General features: G+C 39.6%; 1 long non-coding RNA gene and 2 pseudogenes across 2 annotated transcripts; all 3 read right to left on the bottom strand.

Moving 5' to 3' along the window:
* Window positions 1-1,126: 1,126 nt before the first annotated feature.
* Window positions 1,127-8,727, bottom strand: LOC122347896 (annotated as a pseudogene).
* An 88-nt stretch (window positions 8,728-8,815) lies between these two features.
* Window positions 8,816-10,961, bottom strand: LOC122348295. 2 transcript variants are annotated; one of them, XR_006251301.1, is made up of 3 exons: window positions 10,930-10,961; window positions 10,206-10,430; window positions 8,816-8,843 (listed from the first exon to the last, which is right to left on the bottom strand). It is a non-coding gene; the product is annotated as an uncharacterized LOC122348295 (long non-coding RNA). The 2 variants fall into 2 exon arrangements; XR_006251300.1 differs by lacking the exon at window positions 10,930-10,961 and adding an exon at window positions 10,541-10,556.
* A 2,077-nt stretch (window positions 10,962-13,038) lies between these two features.
* Window positions 13,039-18,658, bottom strand: LOC122348264 (annotated as a pseudogene).
* Window positions 18,659-24,485: the final 5,827 nt, after the last annotated feature.

The raw sequence follows: 24,485 nt of genomic DNA, 5'->3' as shown, positions 1-24,485 counted from the left end.
GCCCTAGTAGACTGTCTTTTATAATGAAAAAATCTTGAAATCCCAAACATTTTTTTGATTGATGCTTTTTTAGTACATTCAAATTTAAGCGTATCTTGTTAAACGTGCCTGTACCTTTTAACGAACTATGAACATGTCTGCGTAGTTTCAAGCTACATTGGGTTTTTGTTTCTTGATTTGTGATTCACAAATTCACTTATCTCTGCTCCCATGTTAAGGTCCTAAACAGACTTTTATAACCCCCTTCGCTGATCAAGTGCACCAATGTCAACAGGAAAATCAAGTAATTTGAAACAACACAAAGAAAAGGCCTTGCAGATACGATTGGTTAACACCTCAATGAAAATTGTGAAGGCTTTGTGTGCAAGAAGAAGGACTAAGGGATGGGTGGTAAATTAAGACTAAATAAGTGTTTAATGTAAAGGTGTTGTGTTGTATCTTGTCATTAAGAGCAATCCTGTTTAACATACCACTCTCTCTATTCATGTACATGCATACATACCTAAGCGAATCTGTTTAGTAGTTTTAACCAAGCATAAGCAACAAGGCTGGCTAAATGAGAATTCATGATTAACAATCACAGGTTTTGCATAATTTGTCCTTTTATTTTACTTTTTTTTTATTCAACCTGTAACATCACAAATCCATAATAGCATATGTTTGTTTTTTCAGTCTTTAGAAAAGAAAAATAAAACGGGGAAAATACTGTTTTTCAATATTCAGATACAAACCTGTAATGTAGTAGCAATTCCTTTCTTCAACACACAGTGTGTTTTATTGAACTTTCGGTGTGCAGCTTCTAAATTTATGTTCAATTAATGTGCAAGATTTGGGTTTATTGTTGTTTAGAAAGCAGTGCGAATGTCATAAATAATTCCTCTTATCAGTGCTATAATTTCATACGTCTTACCCAAGCCCCAAGGGTAGTTTCTTCATACTTGGAGTTGTTGGTTTACTGTTCTCGGTAAAACCAGCATAAATATCTCCTAATAAATACAAAGGACTTGCTTTTGATTTGAAGAGGAGGTTCACCTGACATCTGATCAAAATAGCGACATCTGTGTAATAAGCCAGTGTGGATTCAGCAGCTACGTGTATTGCATGTCCAGAGATATCCAGTTTCCTGTCAGTCATCGTTCCTTCTACTCTGCTTTTCATCTACTTTGTCCATCTCGGTAAGAACACAGTAGCACACTTTCTGAATGAGGATACCTGAAGATGCTGGGGGAAGAGGAATGAAAGCGGCCATACACAGCGTTAGTTTTAGTTTCAATATATGAACTCTGTAAGCCTGAATCACTATTTGGAGACTTTTACCAATAAACTTCCTGAGCCACTTAGGCCTGCGTGGCAGGTAGATGGCAACACAGGAAGTAGGCGGGCACTCCCGATAAAACAATGCCAATGCCCGATTCAGCAGTTAATGGTCTACTTTATATGAGCACCACCACAAGAAAAACTGTGCAGAGGCAGAATATAATTGGGAAAAACAGGCTGAGCTGAAAGCGAACAGGAAAAATAAAAAGAGGGTTAGACTGCTAATTATTAAATGCAGTTCCTTAGGTGAACTTTAAAGGAATTACAGTTACGTCTCAGACATAATACAATTTACTTTTTAGATGTTTACTTAAACTGTCCAAAAGTACTCGCGTGAAAATAGATGTATTAATATATTAATATGGTATATAATATGTTTTGAGGTGTAAATGTATTTACACATTACATAAACTAATGACTAATAACAGATGTTATGCACATTGTGCATAATAACCTAAAGTCAAACATTAATTAACCCATTAACATTTATCAAATCATGAAGTTCAGTTTGTGAGATTATCTTATCAATTATAAATATAATGCATATACTTCAAAGACATATTATTGAAGTATAATATATATCATTGTGGTATACAATACATTCGTGCAAACATGCATGATGACTATGAAAATGCAGATTGTGACTTTATTACTCTTCATTGCAACTTACAAGGCTTGATTACAAAGTGCAACTTTATATTCTGCGCGTGACTTTAATTGACACACTGTGGCTTTTATGGCGTCATGATATTATTTAGTTGAAATGCTGTCTAACAACAGGTCCTATTCTTACTCATTCATTTTTACTTTGAGGAAGAAACTGTTTTCAGTAAAGCATCATAGGTGTTGCATTGGTTTTGGTTGAAATAAAAAGTGTTGCTGGGATTTAGCTTCCCTTTCTTCCAAGAACACACAACGATACAAAGCCAGATGCTGTTTCGTGTAGTTGTACAGAGTCGTGTTGTTCTGTCTGGTTGTTTCCATCTCAGGTACATGCAGCTGTCCAGGATAGACAAACCCACAAAGAACCAGTAGCTGAAGCTGTAATGAATTGATCAGTTTAAAGACATCTTCCACACACAGGTACACAAGAACCATGGCCCCCATCACTAACATTTGAGATATTAACATTTGAAAACCTACTCAGATTTACAGGCACGAATGATGGCTATACAGAAAAATACACGATCTTAAGGAAACAGTATTGAAACAGAACATTAGTGCATGTGATACGGCAGGAGTACTGACAGATGGAGATAATGGTGGCAGAGACTGACATTTGAAGAGTAGGGCAGGGATGGGGTGAAAGTGGCGTGAATCATGCACAGGTAATCTGTGGGTGGCCCTCTCTGGAGCCCCCACGAAGAACAACCTGAGTAGAGATATGCAAATGACAAATGAGCCGAGAATGAAAAGTAGAATGAAATGGCCCTGAAGTTCAATAATGTGGTGACAATAACACTGATTTTACAGGTGTTAGATACTACTCACCTTGATGCAGCGACTATTGAAGCGTTTAATCCTCCAAAGCAGGAGAGAAGGCAACGGCGACAGGTATTGTCCAGTTAAAATACCCAAATACCTGGTCTGCAAATGTCTGTGAAATAAAACTTTAATAAGCCAAGAGACTATAAAAGCTAGATAAATAAAACTTATACCTTTCTTTTTTTAACAATTTCCTTTACAAGAAGGAATGAACACTTTATTTCAACAAGAATATATATATATATATATATATATATATATATATATATATATATATATATATATATATATATATATATATATGTGTGTGTGTGTGTGTGTGTGTGTGTGTGTGTGTGTGTGTGTGTGTGTATATGTATATATATTTTTTCTACTTTTTCTTTTCTTTTAAAATAAATGCTGTTCTTTTATGTTCTATTCACAAAAGAAGACTGAAAAAGTATTATGGTTTCCTCAGAAATATGAAGCAAAATATTTCAATGATTTCGATAAAGTATCTTCTAATAGTGAAGACTAAAGTAAGCCAGTTATGGCTAAACTATAAAAAGTAGAATTGAAAATCTAATTGACTAAATTCTACTTTGGAGAGTATAAAAGACCTACTGACCCCAATCTTTTGAACAGCGTGTGTGTTATTGTATCGCTCGTTTTAGAAATAAGTAAAAACATATTCAAGCAAGCACCAGAGATGAATACTCACCACAGCCACGGCGTCGCTGTCCAGGATGGCAGGAATGGGCAGGATTGTATAGTAAGCCAAATTGGTCAGAATGTAGATCACTGTGACAATGGGCATGGAGATAGCAATGGCCAGCGGGAGGTTTCTGCAAAACAAGATGGCCACCAGAGGGCAGCAGATGGCATTATCATACACGCTTCACCTGGCCTGTAAACCTTTACAATTATGTCTACCGCTCTTAAAGCTTTCTAGATCATCAATTTGCCTAATGCTGACAAATGTGTTTCAAACGTCATTTCTTTACTCCTACCCAGAAGTCAAAATGCAGAAGTGCTTGGATAGTTTGTGGGTAGGAAGGTTGAAAGAGAGCTCTTGTCACATGATGGATCTGAGCATCCCACAAAAAGGCATGTGATCTAATCACATGTTTGCTGTGTTCAGACATTCAGTGATTTGACAGGCAACAGACAGATATACAGATTTTTGTGAGTGTCACTTGTAAACTATTTAAAGCTAAATTAAATAAAAATATGAATTTAATTAAGAGGTAAATTACCTCTCAGGGTTTTTGATCTCCTCTGTGACAAAGTTGAGCGTGTCCCATCCAGAGTAGGAGAAGAGAGCAGAATACAAGGCCAGAGCCACATCGCCTGGATCCTGAGATGAACCTGTGAAGAGCCCTTGAAATTCTGTGTGTAACCTAGATCACAAACACACACAGATACCAGCATAGTCAGATTATATCATATAGATATACAGATACCAAGGTAAAAACGTAAAAACTCTTTACCCTGAAATATCTTGACCAGACCAGTGATGATGACAGCGATGAGAGCGATGACCTTTGCGTAGGTGAAGGAGAGTCCTGAGTGCGTGTGCCATATTTTACATAAAAGCACAGTTCACAAAGGTCAGCAAAGCCTACAGAACAAACAGTTCAAGGCAGGCGACATTTTCTGGGCTGTTTGCCACTTGCAGGCTCTGGTATTTTTTTAAGCTCAAGGTGGATATCTTTGCATATCTGCACTTATCATATTTTTTCTGCTGAAGCAGACATATTTTTAAGTTTTGATTCCCATTAACTTCTAATGTATTTGCATGTGTTCTTGAAAGTCAATAGGAACCAAAAGGTTTAGTTACCAACATTCTTTCAAAGCAATCTTCTTTGTGATCCACAGAAGAAATTAGAAGCTGTAAAGTGGTTGGGATGGCATGTGAGGTGAGTAAACAATGAGGTAGCTGTTTTTTGTTGGACTATCCCTTCAAGGATCCACATAGGTGTTCTTGTGAATCTAGTCACAACATCACTTCAACAACATGAAATGGATATTTGTGCTTCCTTTTCTCTAAGAGAGAGACAGGTAACATCAATGATCTTCTAGAAGTCAGTTTGTTCTGAATCCTGGAATGTCTTGATTGTGTGAGAGGTTCAGACAAAGGAGTGAAGTGTGTGTGTGTGTGTGTGTGCTTTTGTAAGGTAGTCTTCTCCGGCTTGAGGGAAAATGGGCTGCTGACTCCTAGCACTCCTGCTGGGTTGTTCTGCATGAGACTGAAAAGCTTAGAGCAGCACTAAAGTTTGTAAAATCGTGGAGTGGGGCATTTTTTTCTGTCATGCAGAAGGCTCAGCTATGTGTTAATCTGTGCTTTGATACTACATTCCATGAGGGCACATGCAAACAATTCAGTCAAATATGCTGTGTTTGTATTTACCAAATCCCCCTCGATGGTGCGCGTTCCTTTATAAAATAAACACAGCAAAACTGAAACCGAAATTGAGAGTAAGAGTAGGCAGTTTAGGTTAAGTAGCGCTTCACTCTGCAAATGAAGAAGTTACAATGTGTCATGTGACATGCGTTAACTCATGCTGTCTGACCTCAAGCTGAGTACAGCTGGAAAAACAATGTGATAATATGTGGATGTTGCAATTCTCTCTCATGTGTCCTTTAAGCTTAGATCACATTTAAAAACAAAGAGATTTCTAGTCTTGCTCCTACTTCATCTTATCTATTATGGCTGCTAATAATGTTGTTTCTGAGTCTATAAATTTGAGCATACACCTGTTTCCCTAATCTCTATGGTCTCTGCTTAAGAAGGGCATTGAGCAGTACAGAGCACAGATAGGTGTCTCAATCCTGTATGGCTATACTATCTTTTATAATGAATAATCAATAGAAATGTAAAATAGAAACTAACATATTTATTAAGGATTATTTCAAGTCACTATCGAGGTGTTTGTGCCAAAATGAGTAAGTGATAAAACTTATACAACCTATTTCTTTTTTTGTGAACGTGATCAAGAGAATGTGATTATATTTAGCTTTAGATAGGCTAAATATTAAGTATGATAAATAGTATAGATTAACCAAAATAGACAGCATTCTTTGATCATTTTCTCACTCTAAGTGATATTATCATTCTTTCTATGGAAGATAAAGCAAGCTAAATTAGTATAGATAAATATAGATTAATGACATATTGTGATAATGTCATATTATGTCATATTGTGATATATCTTGAAATGTCTGAAGTATTTACCTTTTGTCTTCCAGCAGAACAAAGTAAGGTTTGGAAAGACATGAGAGCAAGGAAATGATGAAGCATAATTTTAATCTGGCTGAACTATCTCTTTAGGACAAATCTATAATACACATTATTTAGATTAAACATTACACTATGCCTTTTAAATAGATTATGAAAAGAAAGTACATATTATATTTGTAGAAAACGATACAAATTGTTGTGCTTCTTGTTCCTGAGATTCTAGATGCGTTTCAGACAGTTATCGCACTCTCTTTTAATGTGCTTTATTTCTCATTCTATACCGAAAGTTAATAGCTATTAGTCACAGGGCAAGATCGATTTGGTCGGAAGGACTTTACCTTCCAGAAATCATCAAGGATTCTTGGTAGTGTTTTCTTATCTTTCATTGGAAGCATGCAAAGTGTGGTAAGGCAGTCGATTAACTTTTAGGTGCAGATTTTGTGGTTATAAAACACATTTAACCACAGTTTTCTAGGAAAATCTTTTTTTTTTTTTAAAGTTCCGGCTTTCAAAATATATTTTTCTAGATTCAAGTTTCTGAGATATGATGTTGTTATCGTCTTGACACCAATTCCACTTTTATTAAGGAAAAGGTACTTGATAAACTGGCTGCACATTTTAGAAATGGAAGTAAAACAGACTTCAATTTAATTTAGACTGTGGGAATAATATGTTTAAACACATTTTATGTAAGTTGCCTTTTAAGTCTGGAACAAAATGTTTATTCTAGATTCAAGTTTCTAAATTGCTGCACAGTTTAAAGGTCTATTTTGTCTGACACACATAGCCCAATGCAGGACCACATACATACAGTCATATACCACTGATCTAGACCCTGTGCTTTTTCAATGCCGGTCCTGGGAAGCCACTGTTTATTTGTATGTCTCCCTTATTTAACACTCCTGGTTCAGATCATCAGCTCAATGGGGAGCTTACTGAACTCAGCTGAGTGTGTCAGGAATTGAGAACCGTTGATTTAGATTATGTGGTGTGTGGAAAAAATCTCAGATTTCAAAAAATTCTGGAGTATTTCAAGGCACTGCCAGTTCAACTGTAATTTTTGTGTCAGCACTTTTTGTGGTATCATGCTTGTCTGTGCTGAGAAAGAGACAGATCACATGAATGTAACCCATAACCCATCGGCAGCACTGATCTGACACATTCTCTTCTTCTTCCCTTTTCTACTCAACATCAAATACTGCCAGACTTTCAAAGAAAAAATACTTTGATGGTGCCATTAGTAAAGAAGTATGGTATCAGAGAATAATACCATAGATCTTTTTCACTTTGTTTGTGAGCCGCCTATTGAAAAGTCTTGTGATGTTTTATGCCGCTTTCCTGCACTCTTGCTGTGGTAAATGTTGGTTTGTTTATGGGTTTGTGTGAGGTTAATAGTAAAATGCTACATGAGCACCCACTTCCTACTGCCAGTTTTCTCACTATCACAGTCTTTCAGTGATATCTACTTTACCAACAAACATTCAGTGAATGCAGACATGCAATTATGTTTGAATTCAAGAGTTAATTAAACGCAAAATCTTCTGCCATCATTAACCTTTTACACAGCCTTCTGTAATTTCAAACACTTCCTTTTTTCTGTACAGTGCAACAGAAAATGTGAGAAATGGCCACTTTTTGATATAAAAAAGAAACTAACAAACTGTTGAGCTCCAAACTGGCATAAACCATAAAAAATATCACAAACACAGTCTATAATGCAACGTTTTAACATTTCCAGGGCACAAAGCACTTGAATTTTTGGAGGTTTGGGGTCAGTGGTGTCTCTTCTGCTCACTCAAGGAAGAAGGAAATACAATGAAGTGGAATATTGTAAATATTATCGCAATTTAAAATTTTGATATTAATGTATTTAACGTCATCTATGTTTGTGATGGCAAAGCTAAAGTTTTACTGACTCCAAACTTTCGAACAGTGGTGTATATTCCTCAAAGCTTCTTCTTCTTTGTTCAGCAGAAGCAAAAAAATAAATAATAAATATATATATATATATATATATATATATATATATATATATATATATAATACAATTTTGGAATGATAGATAAATCATTCTGGATTTGTGATTCTTTTAGCTCAAATTATGTTCATAAAGACTTGAGGTCCACAAACCTTCCCAGGTAACCTATAAAAGCAACTCCAAAATATATACACCCACATCCCCATGCATCAACTCACATATGCAGGTTGCCGCCAGCAGACGATTGGCCACGAGGGTGCTATACACGAGGGAAGATGGGCTGCACCATGTAATTGGAGAAGGTGATGGCTATCACAGCCTGACTGGTGGGTTCTGATGATCAGGAGAGAAGTCCAAAGACGGATGAAAGCCAAAAAGCCTCCAAAAGCCTCCAGGATATAGGCGAATTAGCACCTGACTTGGTGATGGTGGTCCCGAGCTCAGCATAACAGAGGGCCCCAAACACCGAGAAGATCCCACCAATTGTCCACACTACTTCAAAGACAACCTTATAGGAGCCACTGTACATCAGCACGCCTTGGGTGAGACAAAGATCCCGGAGCCGATCATGTTTCCCACGATGAGACATAATGCCATTGATCAAAGATATTTCTTTTTTCAGTTTCATGGACTCCTGCGAGCTGCTTCGCCTTCAGGTTTCTCGTTGGACACCTCTGAGGACTGGTCCTCCGTGGGTGCAGGGCTGTAGGACGCCATTGTTTTAAAAAGCCGATGGGTTGGATGATATGAAAAGACTGTCTAAACCAGTTCTACAGTCAGCTGCAAGGGTTTTAAGAAGGTCTACAAAATTCTGTGCTAGTACTTAAGATCTTCAGGTGACATCTGGGGAAAACGGAAGAAGAGTGGTCAGTATTTATACACACATGCGTGCTCATACACAATCTCCAAAGAAACAGGGCAGTCATAAAGAGCTCACATACACACTCTTGCTTTTCAAACGTACATATGGCTATTATGGATCCATTAGACGTCATGGCAAATGGCTTTTTAAAGGTGTGTGTAAACAGAGTCGCACAGAGAAAAAAGGTCTACATGTAAGAAAAACATCCAGATTGCTCATATTCCTTACCGCGTGAGACAGGATTGTGTGTCTCAGCCAACGGCTTAATCAATCACCATTCTTGACGTGGACATTGATCCAACTGATCTCTAGTCAACCAAGACCTATGACCAAATGGAGGGATTTTTAATATGTCAAGTCCTATTCAACTCCCTCTCATTTTCACTCTCTCTCACTTTTAGAATGAAGACTTGTTGGTGCGCCAGCATGCTGATCTGTCACATGCTCCTCAAGGTTCAATGGACTCAAAAAGAGCTACGCCAAGAGCACAGGCCGGTAAACATCTTCTGGCACATGACGATATTTCAAATATGCACATACAGGAATATGAGTAGTTAATTGTCAGCTTGTATTTTTAAAGCTCAAAGTTGTGAGCCATTAATGCTGAATATGGCAAACGGTACACTGACAAGGCAATAGGTTAACTAATAAGAATTAATGACATCCTGAAATCTGAATGGGAATTTTGTACTGTTACACGTTATACCTTAAGGTTGTAGAATTCTGTAGGAATTGCTTGTTTGAATTCAAAATTTTAAAAAGGTCTTTAAAAGCTGCCAGTGCGTGCCTTTTCAGACCTGTTGGCGCTTAGGATCATTTCCACCTTTCACACACTAGCTCCAGCAGTCGTACAGATCTGATTATTTGCCCTGTGTAATAGTTGGGAAGGTCTTATCACAAAAGAAGAAAGTTATGTTCAGGAAAGACTAGAGAGATAGAGATGATGATTAAAGAACTGAGATGATGGGTGGACAGTAGGCAATTACTGCACGTGATAATTAAACAGCCACACCAATGCAAGATCTTTTAGGACCAGAGAGCAAGGTTCAGGACACGCTGATAAGCTCTCTGAAAAACAACTATAAAACAAAATCACTCAAGGTTACAGCCTGCTTACCACAGACTTGCTGTAAAGCAGCATATTAAGTGAAAATAATTTTTATCAGTGCACTATACAAACTGTAAACTAACTAGTTTTTTTAATCGTGATAATTATGTGCAGTAAACGCAGAATCCTGTCTATATGAAACTTTGTAAGTAAACAACAAAATAATACCATTATGAAATAACAATTCAGGCTTTAAATGACGGCAAGTAGAGCTGAGCGGAACGGTGTGCGTTACCTTTTCCTCCAGGTGCTGAACTGGCATCAGGATGCAGCTTGTCGCCTACTGATGCTTTATCTGCCGTTCATTTTCACAGACGCGATCGAAGTCGACGTGCAGTTCATTTTATTTCGCCGTGTGAGATCTCAGTCGTGTGGTCTCTGTCACGGCTCGCGCTCGACTTCCCTTCCGTTCAGACGTTTGAAGGAGATTGATGAACTTCTGCTCTCAGTCAAATACAGACTGCAAACACAGACAGCGAGTAAGGGGAGGAGAAAAGAGACAGAGCGCAGCTCTTTCTAAACTACTGAACCATTAGATAATGAACGTCTAGATGGACTTATGATAAATACCATTTAAACGGACCCCAAAATAAAAGACGTTTTGTAGGCTGCTGCTGGAGACGTTAAGGCAAGCTGTCTGAATATAAAGCGCTGTTGTTAACGTAAATTAAAACGCTTAAAATGTATTATTTAATCGAAATATAACTGAAATCAAATATAATAAAAATTAAATGTTGCCTTGCAGGCTACTAAAATAGGCCTACTCCACTACTGAAAACAAATGAATGTAAATTTCAAAAGTACATGACAAAATGACTAAAAAACGTGTCAAGACAATGAAAGTGATTAAAAAAATATTTGAATAAAATAAGATGATACAGCCTTCGTTTTGATGAGCCCCTAAGATAAATAAAAGAAAGCGTTATTAACAGTAAAGTATTGGTTTGAATTTTAGCCACCTTGCCTACTGAATGTTGTAGTCTATATCCCCATGTACAATGTACAAAAAATTGTGTGTTTCTCAAAGGAGTGCTTGCAACTGCTTTGGATTATTTGCAATACACACCTGTGCGTGTGTCGCCATCGTGCGGTTAAAGTGGGATGTCACACCACATCTGTTTTTCATGATTTGCAAGAGACACTTTCCCATTGTTGCCGTTTTTACTGGTACTTTAGTATATATTTTATTACTTTAACTTTTTTATTTAGTATTTATTTTGTAACTGATTATAACAGTATAATTATTAAAGTGCCATAAATGTAATTAATAAATAACCGTAAAAAGTTGAATATGGTTATCGTATATAAACACAGACAAAACGCAGTTGTAAAACAATAATTTACAAACATATTGTTGGGATCATCGGTTTAAAGGACCACATGCAGAGCCGAGTTTAAATAGAACATTTGGGCATATTTGGCACTTGTCTCCCGAAGATTTCCTTATTTTTGATTGAGACATGTCTTTATCCCTTCCTGAATGCATGTGGACAAACTTCTACCACATGCCTTGTTTCTGGCTCATTGTTTCTGTCTCCCTCTCAACCTCAAAATTTCTCTCCTTGGTTACAGGTTGTCATGGTTTCGAGGGCCTGGCAGAGGCAGGATTAGGAGCCATTTTAGGGACAGCTGGCCGGGTCGGTCTCCACCTCCCCTTCATCCCGCGCAGAGACGCTCAGGGGGGATGAGGGGGGACATTGTGCGAGGATTAGAGCTTCCTGTGTGTCAGCCGCATTACACAGGGAGGGGGTGGGATGGAAAGAGAGTGAAAAGAGGCAAAGAATGAAAGAGAAAATGAAAGAGCAGGCATATGAAAGAGAGCATGACACAGAAAGCGAGAGAGGTGTTTGAGGGGAGGGAGGAAGTCTGTACAGCTGCACACTCAATCACATTACACAAGTATATGTGTGTGTGAACAAACACACACACACACAACATACACACATATACAGCCATCAACATGCACACCACCAATCTGGGAAAGTAAAACATTAAAGGAAGCAGACTTAAAAAAGGGGGTGGGGTGGGGGTGAATGAAGACAATTGCACAAGAACAAAGTGCCTTATGGAACAACAAAAACAACAAAAAGCCTCGTCGGATGTTGAAAATAGCTTAACAGGTGGCAGTTTTGTATTCAGTGCAATTCAAATAATGCACATACATTAAATAACAACAAAAACACAAATCTTGAGACATTCATTTCTGACTTTATTTCTCTTTTGACAAGTTAGGACCACATTACATCCAAAAATTACAACAGTTGTTAGAGTTTAACAGGACCAACAAAGCTGCTTCAACCCCCAAGTTTACAAAAATATCAAAAGCTTAAATCTTTAACAATTTTGAGCTGCTTTTTTTCATCTGCAGCATTGAGAAAACTAATATGATTTGCTGTTTTTCATAGAAAAAAATGTAATTCATTCAAAAACAACAACAAAAAAACAATACATACAAATCAGTGGGGATTTTAAATAAAGTTGAAGAACAGGCATTGTGCGGAAAGTAAATCTGACCCTCTCAGCAATTCAATCCTATCGTCATCATTACAACCTCCCTTGTCAATAAGAGTTTCAGCAGTCACAGATATAGTGCAGCTATTTAGAGATACTCCTACAAAGTACAGCAGCATAAAAGTAGATAAAAACAAGGTACATAAAACAAAATTGATATTTACATTCAGCTGCACATCAGTTGATCTGTTTTGGTATGATCCCTATATTCCTCTCTCTCATCTCACACATCAGGTCAGTCCCTTTTTTCCTACATTTTGCTCATGAAATTATACATTTCTTATGTGTATTTTTATGTCTATGCTAAAGTTCCAAATTGATTTCAGAAATTGCACTTAGACACACAATTCATTTGCTTGTCATTTGTTATACACAAATACTATTTTCAAGATCCAATTTCTGTGCATCCTGATATTTGGAAGTCAAAAACCAAGTCTTTTATCAATATGATTTAATTGTCTTCATGAAAAGGCACTACTATTACATATGGACTGATGTACTAATATTCTACAATATCAAACAATTAAAAACTACTCCTAACCACAAAGTTGAAAAAGTTGTCATAGAAATCAGTAAACAAGAATAGTGCTAAAACCTAACTAATCACATTCTTTTAAGCAGTGTCTTCAGGCCTGTCGTCAGTAGCAGACAACGGATGCTCAGCCAAGGACAATTTATTTGTACTTTCCTCTATGTTTTTAGCATCCTCTCCTCTCAGTTTTCGATGGGTTGACTCATCTGTACGCTCCACAACTTTTCCCTCAGAGGACTGTGAGGATGCAGTACTGGCCACATTCATACTTCCGCTGTGGATTTTCATATGCCCCTGTTGAAACACACAGAAGTTATAAGCCTTGTTTCTAACATAAACAAGACAATATGATGAATATTTCACAGATATCTAACATAGCATCTTTTCAAAATGGCATATTAATCTTTGTACCTTTAATCCACTGCGGCTAGCATACTCTCTTTCCACACACTCTACGCAGCTGTAAGGTTTCTCTGAGCGCTGTGGTTGTGAAGGGGCTACAGTAGTCTCTGATGATGTCACTTCAGTCTTTTCTCTATCCTTCTTTGATCCTCTTCTGTCGACTCTTTGCATCCTCAGCTTTCACCTTCTGCTCTACGGCTCTGTCTGGAATGTGCAAAGATGCATTCTCTGTGGCTGGGTGGGTATTACCATCATTGGGCTCAAGAACATGGTCTATTCCATTCACATGAAGTGTTGTCTGCTCGCTTTGGTCTGATTTTGACTCAGTGGACAACCCTGGGCTAGAGGGTGGAGTGAGGGCAGGTGACAGATCGAGAGCTTCAGAGTTTAAACTAGCTTTTGGCCCGCTTATCACTGTTTGATGTGAAGCACCATTCTGCCATTTTTTATCAAATAAGGCGTCCTGGGGTTGGTCCGGTACAGAGAGATAAGGAGTGTCTTCATCCTCTTCTGCAGAGCCATTGACAGCTTGAGATTTGCTATGATGGACTGTGCCATAATGGTTCTCATCTGAATTGTCAGGTGGACTGTTTTCTCCTGAGGGGCCCTCCTTCTCCAGGGTGACGGTTGGACTAGTCTCAGGGGTGTTGTCATAGGGATCTTGATCTGACTCCATGAGCTGATCTGCATCACCTGATGCAGTATCTTTAAGGCTAGCACCAGACTCCAGTAAGCTGGCAGAGGAAGACATGCTCATATTTAGAGGAAGAGATTGAAGGTTTTGGGTAAAGAAACCCCATCCATTTGACCACGGCCTTCCTCTGACTGCAGGTCCCCATTACCTTCCGGAGGCAACTGGCCCCCCAGATGCATCCGAATATGATGCTGTAGTACCACGGCATTGGTGAACTTGCGCTGACAGAGCGGGCATGAATTCTGGCCACGTGCATTGGCTGGACGTGCTCTGTGTGTGGCCAGATGAGCCCTTAGACTTCCCTTTGTGGAGAAGGAGCGCCACAGAGTTTGCAGGGGAATGGACGCTCACCTAAGTGAGTGGCCTGGTGGAGACGTAATGCCCTCGGGCAGCTGAGGACACGGAGGCATACACCGCACTGATTAGGCACCAAAGAGGAGGCTGTTGACCCTTGGAGCTCTTGGCTGGCCAGCTCACTGCTGGGATTCGGGTTCAGCCCTAAGGCCGCCATCATCTCCCCTCCTGTAAGCTGAGATAGCATTAGCGCTGGAGGTTGTGGATATGTCGTTAGCCTGAGCCTGGCCTTCATTGACGCTTTTTGGGAGGGGCTGCTTCTCAACTTCTGCGCCAGTCTCTGCAGCTTGGAAGTGTCAGAGGTGGCGGAGGATGAGGACGGAGAGGAGGAGGGAGGAGAGGAGTTTTGAGGTTTGGGGTATGAGGAGAAAGGGAAGGTAAGTGGGAGGTGTGGTGAAGGAGGTGAGGAGGGCGAAGAAGGGCTAGGCTAGGATGGTGGGCAGAGGGCCCTGTTGGGAAGAGAATCTTCGGAAGATGTGCCAGCTGGGAATATGGAGAACCAGGATGTAAGGAAGAATGTGGCGGTGTATTCTCATCAAACCTCTGCTGCTTTGCACCTTTGAATTGGCCAGTCATAGCAGAGGAGGTGATGGATGAAGATGACGACTGCGCACTAGTGGAAACAGAGGCTGCGGCTGCGGCTGAGGCACGGTTTAGCTGTAGCAAAGAGTGGGCGGTGGAAAGCAGGGCCAGATCAACACTGGGTGGCAGCGGAAGGGAGGAGGGAGATGGATGAGATGACCCGGACAGGAAACCCAGAGCTAAACTATCTGGCACACCCACACTACCTTTAACCCCAAAAGGCTCCTCATCCTCTGCTCGACGCTTTCGCGCCTCTGTGATGGCCCTGAGCCAGATCCTGATTGGCTCTGCTCAGACAGAGCAGGTGGCAACAGAGAGAGCGACAGCTCTGGATTTTGCTCACGGTGACGGAGGAAGTGGGCTTTGAGGTTGCCGCGGGTTGTGAAACGACTAAGGCAGACTGGACACTGGTACGGTCGCTCACCGGTGTGGGATCGCAGATGGATCTGTAATGACGAGTCACTGCTTAGAACCTTCCCACAGAACCGGCAGATGTGCTGCTGGCGGCCTGAAGATGAGCTTGATGATCCATTTGATGTACTAACAGTGGAACTAAGAGATAGCTGGTCCTGGGAGAGGCTGACCGTAGGCAAAGGAGGAGTTGGGAAATTCACACCATTGCCATGACTGATGGAGGTGTTGGGAGACTTTTCATTGAGGTAACGAGGTGGAAGTCCTAGTGTTAGCGAGAGAGGGTGCATAGAGGCTGAGGAGGTGACTAAGGATGAGGAAGATGTTGAAGATGAAGTGGTGGAATAAGGCGCTCTGGTTCCATTTGTGTTAGATTGGTGGGGCTTGGATGTAGGAGCTTGGGGAATTAAAGAGGCACCAGTATTAGGTGGCGACCTAGAGCTTGCATCACTCTGTTGACCCTCCACAGATCCCTGAGGTGCATCTTGGGCACTGACCATACCACCAAGGCGCAGTACCTGCCTGCAGATCTCTTCTGTAATCTGCATTTGGTGAATCTGTCTTTGCTGCAGCACCCTTAGCTCCTCTAACAGTACAGCAAGGGTTGGAGGCACCTGGAGCTCTGAAGGTGATGAAGGAGTTTGGTGGATGGGACTTGGACTTCCTTGGTGAGGTGGGGCACCCAGCGATGATGTGGAAGATAAAGATGATGAAGAGGAGGTAGTGGTGGTTGCAGAAATACCCATTGGTGGGGACGTCACAGTGGAGTGGGGCTGATGAGATGAAATATGAGTGGATTTCTGTTGGCTAGGGGGAGGAGAGTGGGTCTGAGAGGACAGGGAAGGATGTGGGAAGTCCGGAGAGAGAGATGAGTGTGCATTAGGCAGAGATGTAGAATATGAGGCAATGTGATTTGGCCAGTGGGGAGGAGATGAGCTCTCATTGGGGAGCGAGGGAGCATGAAGGCCTCCCGGAGATGGTCTTGGGGCCAAAGGAGGCTGGACAGTCCTGAAGGGATGTAGGAGAGGACGACGAAGATGACGAGGTAGCTTCAGAGGCAAGAGAGGTGGATGGAGATTTCAGTGGAAGCTGGTCCTCTAGAAAAAAAAAGAAAATAAAGAATCAGTTTATAAGTATATAGCATTTATTATCAGACAATGACAATTATTAACATAATATTGTTATGGCATTTTTCATTATTTTGTATATCAGTTTATATATTGATTGTTGTAACTGAGTTCTATATGAATGTGTTATGAGAAAGCTTTTCTATTTGGGTCAGCTCCTTTGTCAACAGTTTTCTTTCATTAAAACACTCAATACCACTTGTCATTCCGCATTCATAATGATCTTTCACCCTTAAATCACAACCTTCATATACCACACTCACATCTTCTGCCCTCACTCTTGCCACAACTCACTAACCACCTTGCAGCTATTGCAATGCTTTTAGAGAACAAAAGATATCACCACAACAACCCATAACCCCTCTTAACCCAACCCTCTGTCCATCAACTACATCTTTCATCTCTCTATTCACCCTTCCCCCCTGACCCCACACAGGGTCAGAGGTCAGGGCATAGAAAGGGTTTTGGGCACTGTCCATGCTCTCTGATTGGCTAGATGACCTAACCTCATGAGCTCTAAGGTCAAATTCTTTTAGATTCTTGAGCGCAGAAAAAGAACTAGAAGAAGGGGGTTGGGAAAACAGTGGGTTGACTGACAGACAAACTTTTTCCATTCTCAGGCATACAGATACACAAAATGACTGTACATACTGGAATCTAATCTGCTGAAATGCACCAGAAACCCTCAAACTAAAAAAAAAATCCCCTCCCAACTTTCTACCTGTTCTTGCCAAGTGCTATAGAAATCGAATGACAAAGGTGCCATATTTTTAGATTCCTTAGCTAACTTTTTCTTCTATGCATGCATGCAACGATGCATTCTTTCTGCTCTCTGTATTCTAACAGTGGAACCCCCAACTGAGCAGAGGTACAAAGTGAATAGAGGCAAGGGAGTGGGAAGGGGGGAACACGGCGGGAGCAGAAAAGAGGAGCACATGGAAACATGAGAGAGAGAATAAGGGAGAAGAGGAGAGAATAGAGTGAGAAGAGATTAATCTTTACCCAAACACCCCCTTCGTCCCCTCCCCCTTGCCTGCACCTTATTCACACTGAATAGGAGACTCCTCTAAATGCATAAAAGACCCCCAGCAATCAAACTGACTATGCTGCAAGTCTCTTGGAGGATTGACATTAGTGAAAAGCTAACGCAGTTATGGCCCCTGAGTGATTCATGTCAACATAATGACCGGCCATACGGCTGAACACCTTTAGACCAACCCTCTGGCCATGTCTTCAAGAGCCTTCTTTCTATATAACACATTTACCAGACATTTTGAGCGGGAAATGTCAGCAAACTACCTGTTTTTTAAAAGTCAGGTCATGGCAGAAATGTGAGCTGTGTGCTGCAGCTCTTAAACAATGGCTCACTGAGTAGAGGGCCAAACGCACTAGTGCATTTTAACCTGTTCTTCAGGTGTTATTTTAAGCCACAAAGAAAAAAGTAGGCTATATCAAATATTTTTGGGCAACAGGTGCTCTTGGTAAACTAGTGAACATTTAAAGTGTATCAAAACCTTTCAGTCGTCCTTAAAGCTAAAACCAAAACGTTTTAGTACAACTTGGATTAACTTTTTTCGATCCACTTCAAATGTTGACTACTTATAATCAGTTATGCAAAACTTTTTAATTTAAAACTTAAATATATATATATAATAAATAAATAAAGCACCATTACCAATTAGTCCAGGGTAACAAATAATTAACAAAGGAATGATTTCCTCACCTTGCGGCATCAAGCGCGTGCCCCCGGGGTCCGCGTTAACGAGCTGCTGGGGCCGTTTCTGTTTCCGGCGTGACATGATTCACGAGCAGTCGGTGAGAGTCACGGGCATCAACCAACTTTGCAACGCAAATTCTAAAACCGGTTTGGGAATAGATAGATACCGACCTCCCCTTTTCGTAAATAATCCACCTTGCAGGACGCGTTAAGACGACATCGGCTTCTTTTAAAAGAGTTGGTTACGATGAAATAAAAAAGCAAAACTTAAAATTCGCGTGGACTCCTGAAGCGGACCATAACGTCGTCCGCTGTTGCTGTGTGAACTGGCGAGTGCGTGTGTGGCTGTTTTTCCTCAACAAGTCCCCTCTTTCTCAAACTTGTCCACTCTGCAGACCCCTCCCCTCCTCTCCAAAGACACACACACACACTCACACAAAAATACAATCTCTCCTTGTTCTGACATTTGCATTTCAATGGCGCGGAACACCGTCTCTTTTTCTTTCTTTCTCCCTCTTTTGCGTTTCTCTTAATGCTAATAGCAGCTCTCTGGTAATTTAGACAGCCGAGTTAGGCTATGTATCGATATGAGTCAATTCGAAATGTCCTGCCTTTTATATTTAAACATGCACTCGGGATGTATGCTAAAAGGGAGTTTATGCCCCTCGAGGTTCTGACATCTGTCTGTTTTAAACAACTTAATGACTGCGCTTCATTTAGTGCGCCCATTTGAGAACGAGACCTTTTGTTCTGGTAGGTCTACAAAGATTTATGTGGAATCTAAATAGGTGACATTATAAATAATCGGATTCACACACAAAAAAAGGTAAAAAAAAAAATATAAAAATCTGTAACTGCTATCAGGTTACCCATGCAGTAAGAAAATACAAAATAGCTAAAGTGTCGAAAGCCATGTATAGCCTAGCGGATATCGTGCGTGTAAAAGTTGTGCACAGGTTATATATTTCCAAATTGTGTGGAAGCAAAAAATAACTCGAGGGAGATGATGAGGAAGGTGATGGGATGAGATAATACGTCAGGCAGCTTATAGACTATAACTGCAAGGGCTGCTGGAGTAAAGACCCCCTGCGGCTCGCTCACTTTGTCGGTGCGTCCGAATATTCGGAGCTCTATTTAAAATGCATTGAATAGGAAGGGAATTTCCAACAATGGCGACCTGGACACAGTTGAGTGGGCATCTCTTTCTCTCTCTCACCCCAGGATCCACTGCTGCTCCGCACAATGCCCCCTTTCACCCCCGCCTCTGTTCCCATACACCACGTGGAGGAGGGATGAAGTGAAAAGCCATTTTTAATTAGATGTATCAAAACAAGCAGCCGACCTGCATATCTCAAATAAGGCCAATCTGTCTGCTAACCATAAGGCATATCTTATACATGAGTGTTTGTTCATGCAGGCTTATTTACAATAACAAACTACGCCATAATTTAAGATACATATATATATATATATATATATATATATATATATATATATATATATATATATATATATATATATATATATATATAGTCACAGTAATATTATACTGTAGAGTGAAATATTGGCACTGTAGTTCATTTTTAACTACTTAATGAATGGGATATCTTTTAGCGTTAAATTGCAGTAACACTACTAAGTGTTGAGCAGTGTTAATTTTTTACTCCAATCTCAGTTAATTTTACTCTGAAAATTGGACAGTGTTGAATTTAACTCTTAAAGAGTTGTTTTAACACCAAAATCTCTTATTGATGAGGCTCTTTGCTACCATGAGTTAAACTTCTTTTGAGTTTTCGCTATTAAAGTGTCAATTGAATTTACTTCCTGTTATTTTATCTTCATTAATTAGAATTCCTAAGTATGTAACTTGATCTTTCACTGGGATGTTGCGTATAGAGCCCCCCATTTTGTTGCTGTTCGTACTCGCTACTTGCTTCGCTATCCTTGCGTATTGTATTCGTTCTGATGTTTGTCACTTGCCAGCGTGAGTATTGTTTTTTGGTTCCCTTCCCCCACACTGTAAATCATCAAGCGTTATGTGTTATGATGGACAGGTAAGGACGTCACGTGTATATAGTTCCTGTTTATTTCAGTTCAGTTTGTCCGATCTCGTTATATTCAGTTTGTTTGTAGAAGATTAAAACTGTTAATGTCACATTCTCGTCGAGTGCTCCTTCCTTGAAACACACCGTGACACAGGTCTATTAATGGGGGAAAAAAACTTTTGGATGTAGTCAAGCTGTAAAAACTGTGCTCATTTATGGCTGGGACGTGGTGCTTCTGTTAATCGTGGTAATGTCACTACTGAGCAGCAACTACATGAAATTTTGATGTGATGTTTTCTGTGTTTCTATTCAATTTTTGTCATTTTTATTATGCCTACATTTAATCATGTTTGGCTCCTGTTCCAAAGATGCAGCACTGGTGATTTAACTGTGACCTTAAGCAGGGATTTCATATACGGAAAGAAAACCTTTGGAATCACCTGAATTACCAATATAAATATATAAAACTCTTTGAGCATTTCAAAATAAATATATAGTTGGCATCACAAAGGAATACATACATTTTCAGCTTTATAATCAAGTCAGTTGTACTGAAATTTGTGGAAGTGGCTAATGTCGTAATGTGTGTACAATGTATGTGTTGTCAACCGACATGGCATACACAGTTTTGATTCAATTCAACTCCAATCCAAAATTCTGTCAAGCTAACATGGGATGTGTTTTTGTGTGAAGTGTACATGAGTTATGTCATTTTGACATTTCTGAATATTTCTGTACATTCTACACTGATTGTTTGTGTCATGGATGACTGTAGTGCTGAATAAATGTATTTTCTTTTTGATTTTATTCATTTTTATTTATTTTTTTTTTGCATTTGGTAATATAACACATTGAATACATGTCTTAATACAACTACAAATATCTTAATACTTAACATCGAAATAAAACGATTATAATATCATACTTATATCTACTTGCTCTATTCTTATACTTCTGTACATTTTTTTTTTTTTTTTTTTTTCAGATTTTTTTTTTTAGAATATATTATACTTATGTAACTGTTACTATATCATACTTTATCTCGGATAATATTTTAAAACAATTGTCTTAACACATATTTATCTAACACAAATTCTAAATATAAATGATGCCACTTCAAGGTGCCAGGCACTTCTAGACGGGCAGGGAGTTTTCTTACTCCACGACCTGAAACAAAAACATAAATCAGTGTTATTTATCTTAATACATGACATTTGGAGCAAATATGAAAAAGAAAACAACATTTAGCAAATTCTAATCTTGGTACCATAAACCAGTCATGGAGCTGCATATCCTCCAGAAGAAGTCTCTGCTGGGGATCCGCTGCAGACAATCACAAATCATCTGGCAGCATTCTGGTCAAAAAGTTGAGAGATGATTATGAACTTGTATGTTCCACTTTTTTATATCACGTTTCTAAATAGCATACTTTCATATTTGGTCATCTTTGATGAAGATCTTACCTTTTGACAGATCAGTTTCGGACCACGTATTCTTGCTGATCTCTTGCAGGTCTTCGTCGTCTGGATAATAACCACACACCATGACGAACAGCAGGATCCCTAAAGACCAAACCGTCGCCGGCTTTGCATGGTAGCTGCCGTTGATACTGAACTCCGTGGACAGAATATTTCTGTACCTGGAAGAAAGGGGTTTGGATATTTAATGCATTTCTACAGCTAGGTGTGTTTCGGGAGCTAAACGACCTGCTAGCAAATCGTAAAACTTACCACTGAAGGTCACATAGTCAGTGTCCTTCATGAGCTCGCCGCATCCAAAGTCGATCAACTTAACCTCCAATGTGTCTGGGTTCACCAGGAGGTTTTCCAGTTTTATGTCTCTATGGAAGACCCCGCGCTCGCAGCAAATGTTAGCGGCCTGAAGGACCTGCCACATAAAATGTTGTGCTTGCCCCTCTCTGAGCCTTTGACGGACCTTCACGAAACTAAACAGGCTCATGCTAGGCATGGGTCGCTCCAAGACCATGACATAGTAGTCCGGTTGTCCTGCCAATCCAGGAGTTTGATTATGTATGGAACGCTGGGGTCCTCATTGGCCAAGAGTGTAAGGCCAATCTCCAAGGGGAGGCGACTGGGATGGCCAGGCTAAAAGAAAGCATGATGTTTAGTTGAAGGTGGTTTCTTAGATTTCACATGATATAAGACGCTAGAAACCGAAAACAACGACTGAGAAGCAACATTATAGAGAGCACAAGCTATTCACAATTCTGATATATGGCATATCTGGAGTCTTTTCGGCAATCTTCACAGCCACCTGTTCAAACAAAGCTAGAACAGTCAATTATCTGGTGCACAGAGATCATTCCAGTCACCAATACCAAACAAGTATGGAAGGTTTCATAGGTAAAAAAGAAAAAAATCAAACCTTAAGGCCATCCGTGCAGCGAGTCGCTGCATACACACAGCCACCGCCTCCTTTGCCCAGCTGGGGCCCAAATTGTATTGCCAGAATACGTGATCTATTTATAAGACAAACAAATGCAGTTAGCAAAAATACGCATTCTATCATTTCTACTAATATTCATATATTTAATATTCGTACTGTCGTCTTGCTCCTCCACTTCATTGTCTTCAGTGCAATTATCCTGCAGACAAATCTGATCTAAAGAGGGGAACACGAGTAATATGAATAAAATATTGCACACTCAAATTACAGTATACCTTTTAATTACATTACATGAATGTGTTTCTGAATCAAGATTTTTACTGTCAGGCTTGGCAATGAGGCCTACTAAATCCCTTCACCGGGAAAGTGAGAATGGGGTTATAATGTCAGTAAACTTACCCTTGGCCAGCTCTTCCACTTTGTCCTCTTCATTCAAACTAGCTGGAATGTTGACATCCAGTTGTTGGGGACGTCCGGCTCCAGCAGTTTCTCTATAGCAGGGAGGACTTCAGAGACTGGAGGGTCTTGATGATCATGGATCTCGACAACAACACATCCCTGTTGTAGAGAAGTCTGACCTACAGATGGAATATTAATCACGAAGTGGAAAAAATGCTCAGTAACAATTATGGACGATTTAGACAGTGCTATCTTAAGTATGTGAACAAGTGATTTTTTTTTCAATTGTACACAAAAACATCAAAACATTCCCTAATTAAAGAATCTCCCTTGAATCAAAACTTCAATCATCGTCTGTGATTTTACCATCATTAAGTCTCCGATACAATGCCGCCTCCTTCTGGCAGACTTCCTCAGCCTTGGCCAGGTTGTATTTCCCAGCTTTTCGGCGGAAAAAGTGAAGAAGGCGACATCCCCAGAACTTTGGTCTCCTGCCTCTTCTCTCCTATCTCATCGGCAGCAGCACCAGGCGTCTCATCGTGAGGATGAGGATGGCGTTCCGGCCTGACGGGGGAGTATTTGAGCAGCACACAGGGTCGGGTTCGTGTGCACGCTCCCTTTAAACGCTTTCTTTAGTTTTGAAAACAGTCCCATTACAACAGGTTGTTTTTTCCACTCAGCGAAACACTACACTAAAACTTCAACCAACAAAATGAGTTCTAAAATTCGAATCCTTTAAATAGTAGGGCGACACGTTCTAAAAGTTCGGTGACGTCACTGAAGTCACGCGCTGATTTTTTCTTTTTTTTAAATAATATAAATATATAATATTATATAATAATAATAAATATAATATAATAATAAAATAATACCACTACTAACAAAAGAATATACATTCAGATTTGCCTGGGTTAACAAAAAAAAAAAAAAAAAAAAAAAAAAAAAAACCCATAAAACAATGAGTGTACATCTTAAGACACAAAGGATGAATACAGTTTTATACACAGATTATAGTTTCCATATATTTGTCCAAATAAATTTTAACTGAGGTTTAGAGCCAGTAAACTTTTGTTTATGAATATGAAATTTAGCTAAGAGAAACCACAAATGAATTCTCTAATATTTCCCTGTATTTTCTTTTGAGTAGTCATATGTTCCAAAGAAAGCATCTCTTAAACAAAAATAAAAGTCACTCACAAAATAAGATTGGATGAATGCTAAAAAATGTGATGAAAATGTTTCTGTGTAGGTGCACAGCCAAAACAAACGAATGAAGTCTTCTTCAGATGAATCACAAAAACTGCGCTTCACTTCAATATCGGACTTATATTTCTT

This window comes from Puntigrus tetrazona, chromosome 7, assembly GCF_018831695.1.
Source record: "Puntigrus tetrazona isolate hp1 chromosome 7, ASM1883169v1, whole genome shotgun sequence".
NCBI lineage: Eukaryota > Metazoa > Chordata > Actinopteri > Cypriniformes > Cyprinidae > Puntigrus > Puntigrus tetrazona.
Note: the sequence above shows the minus strand (reverse complement) of the source record. Positions and strands in the feature narration are given on the sequence as shown.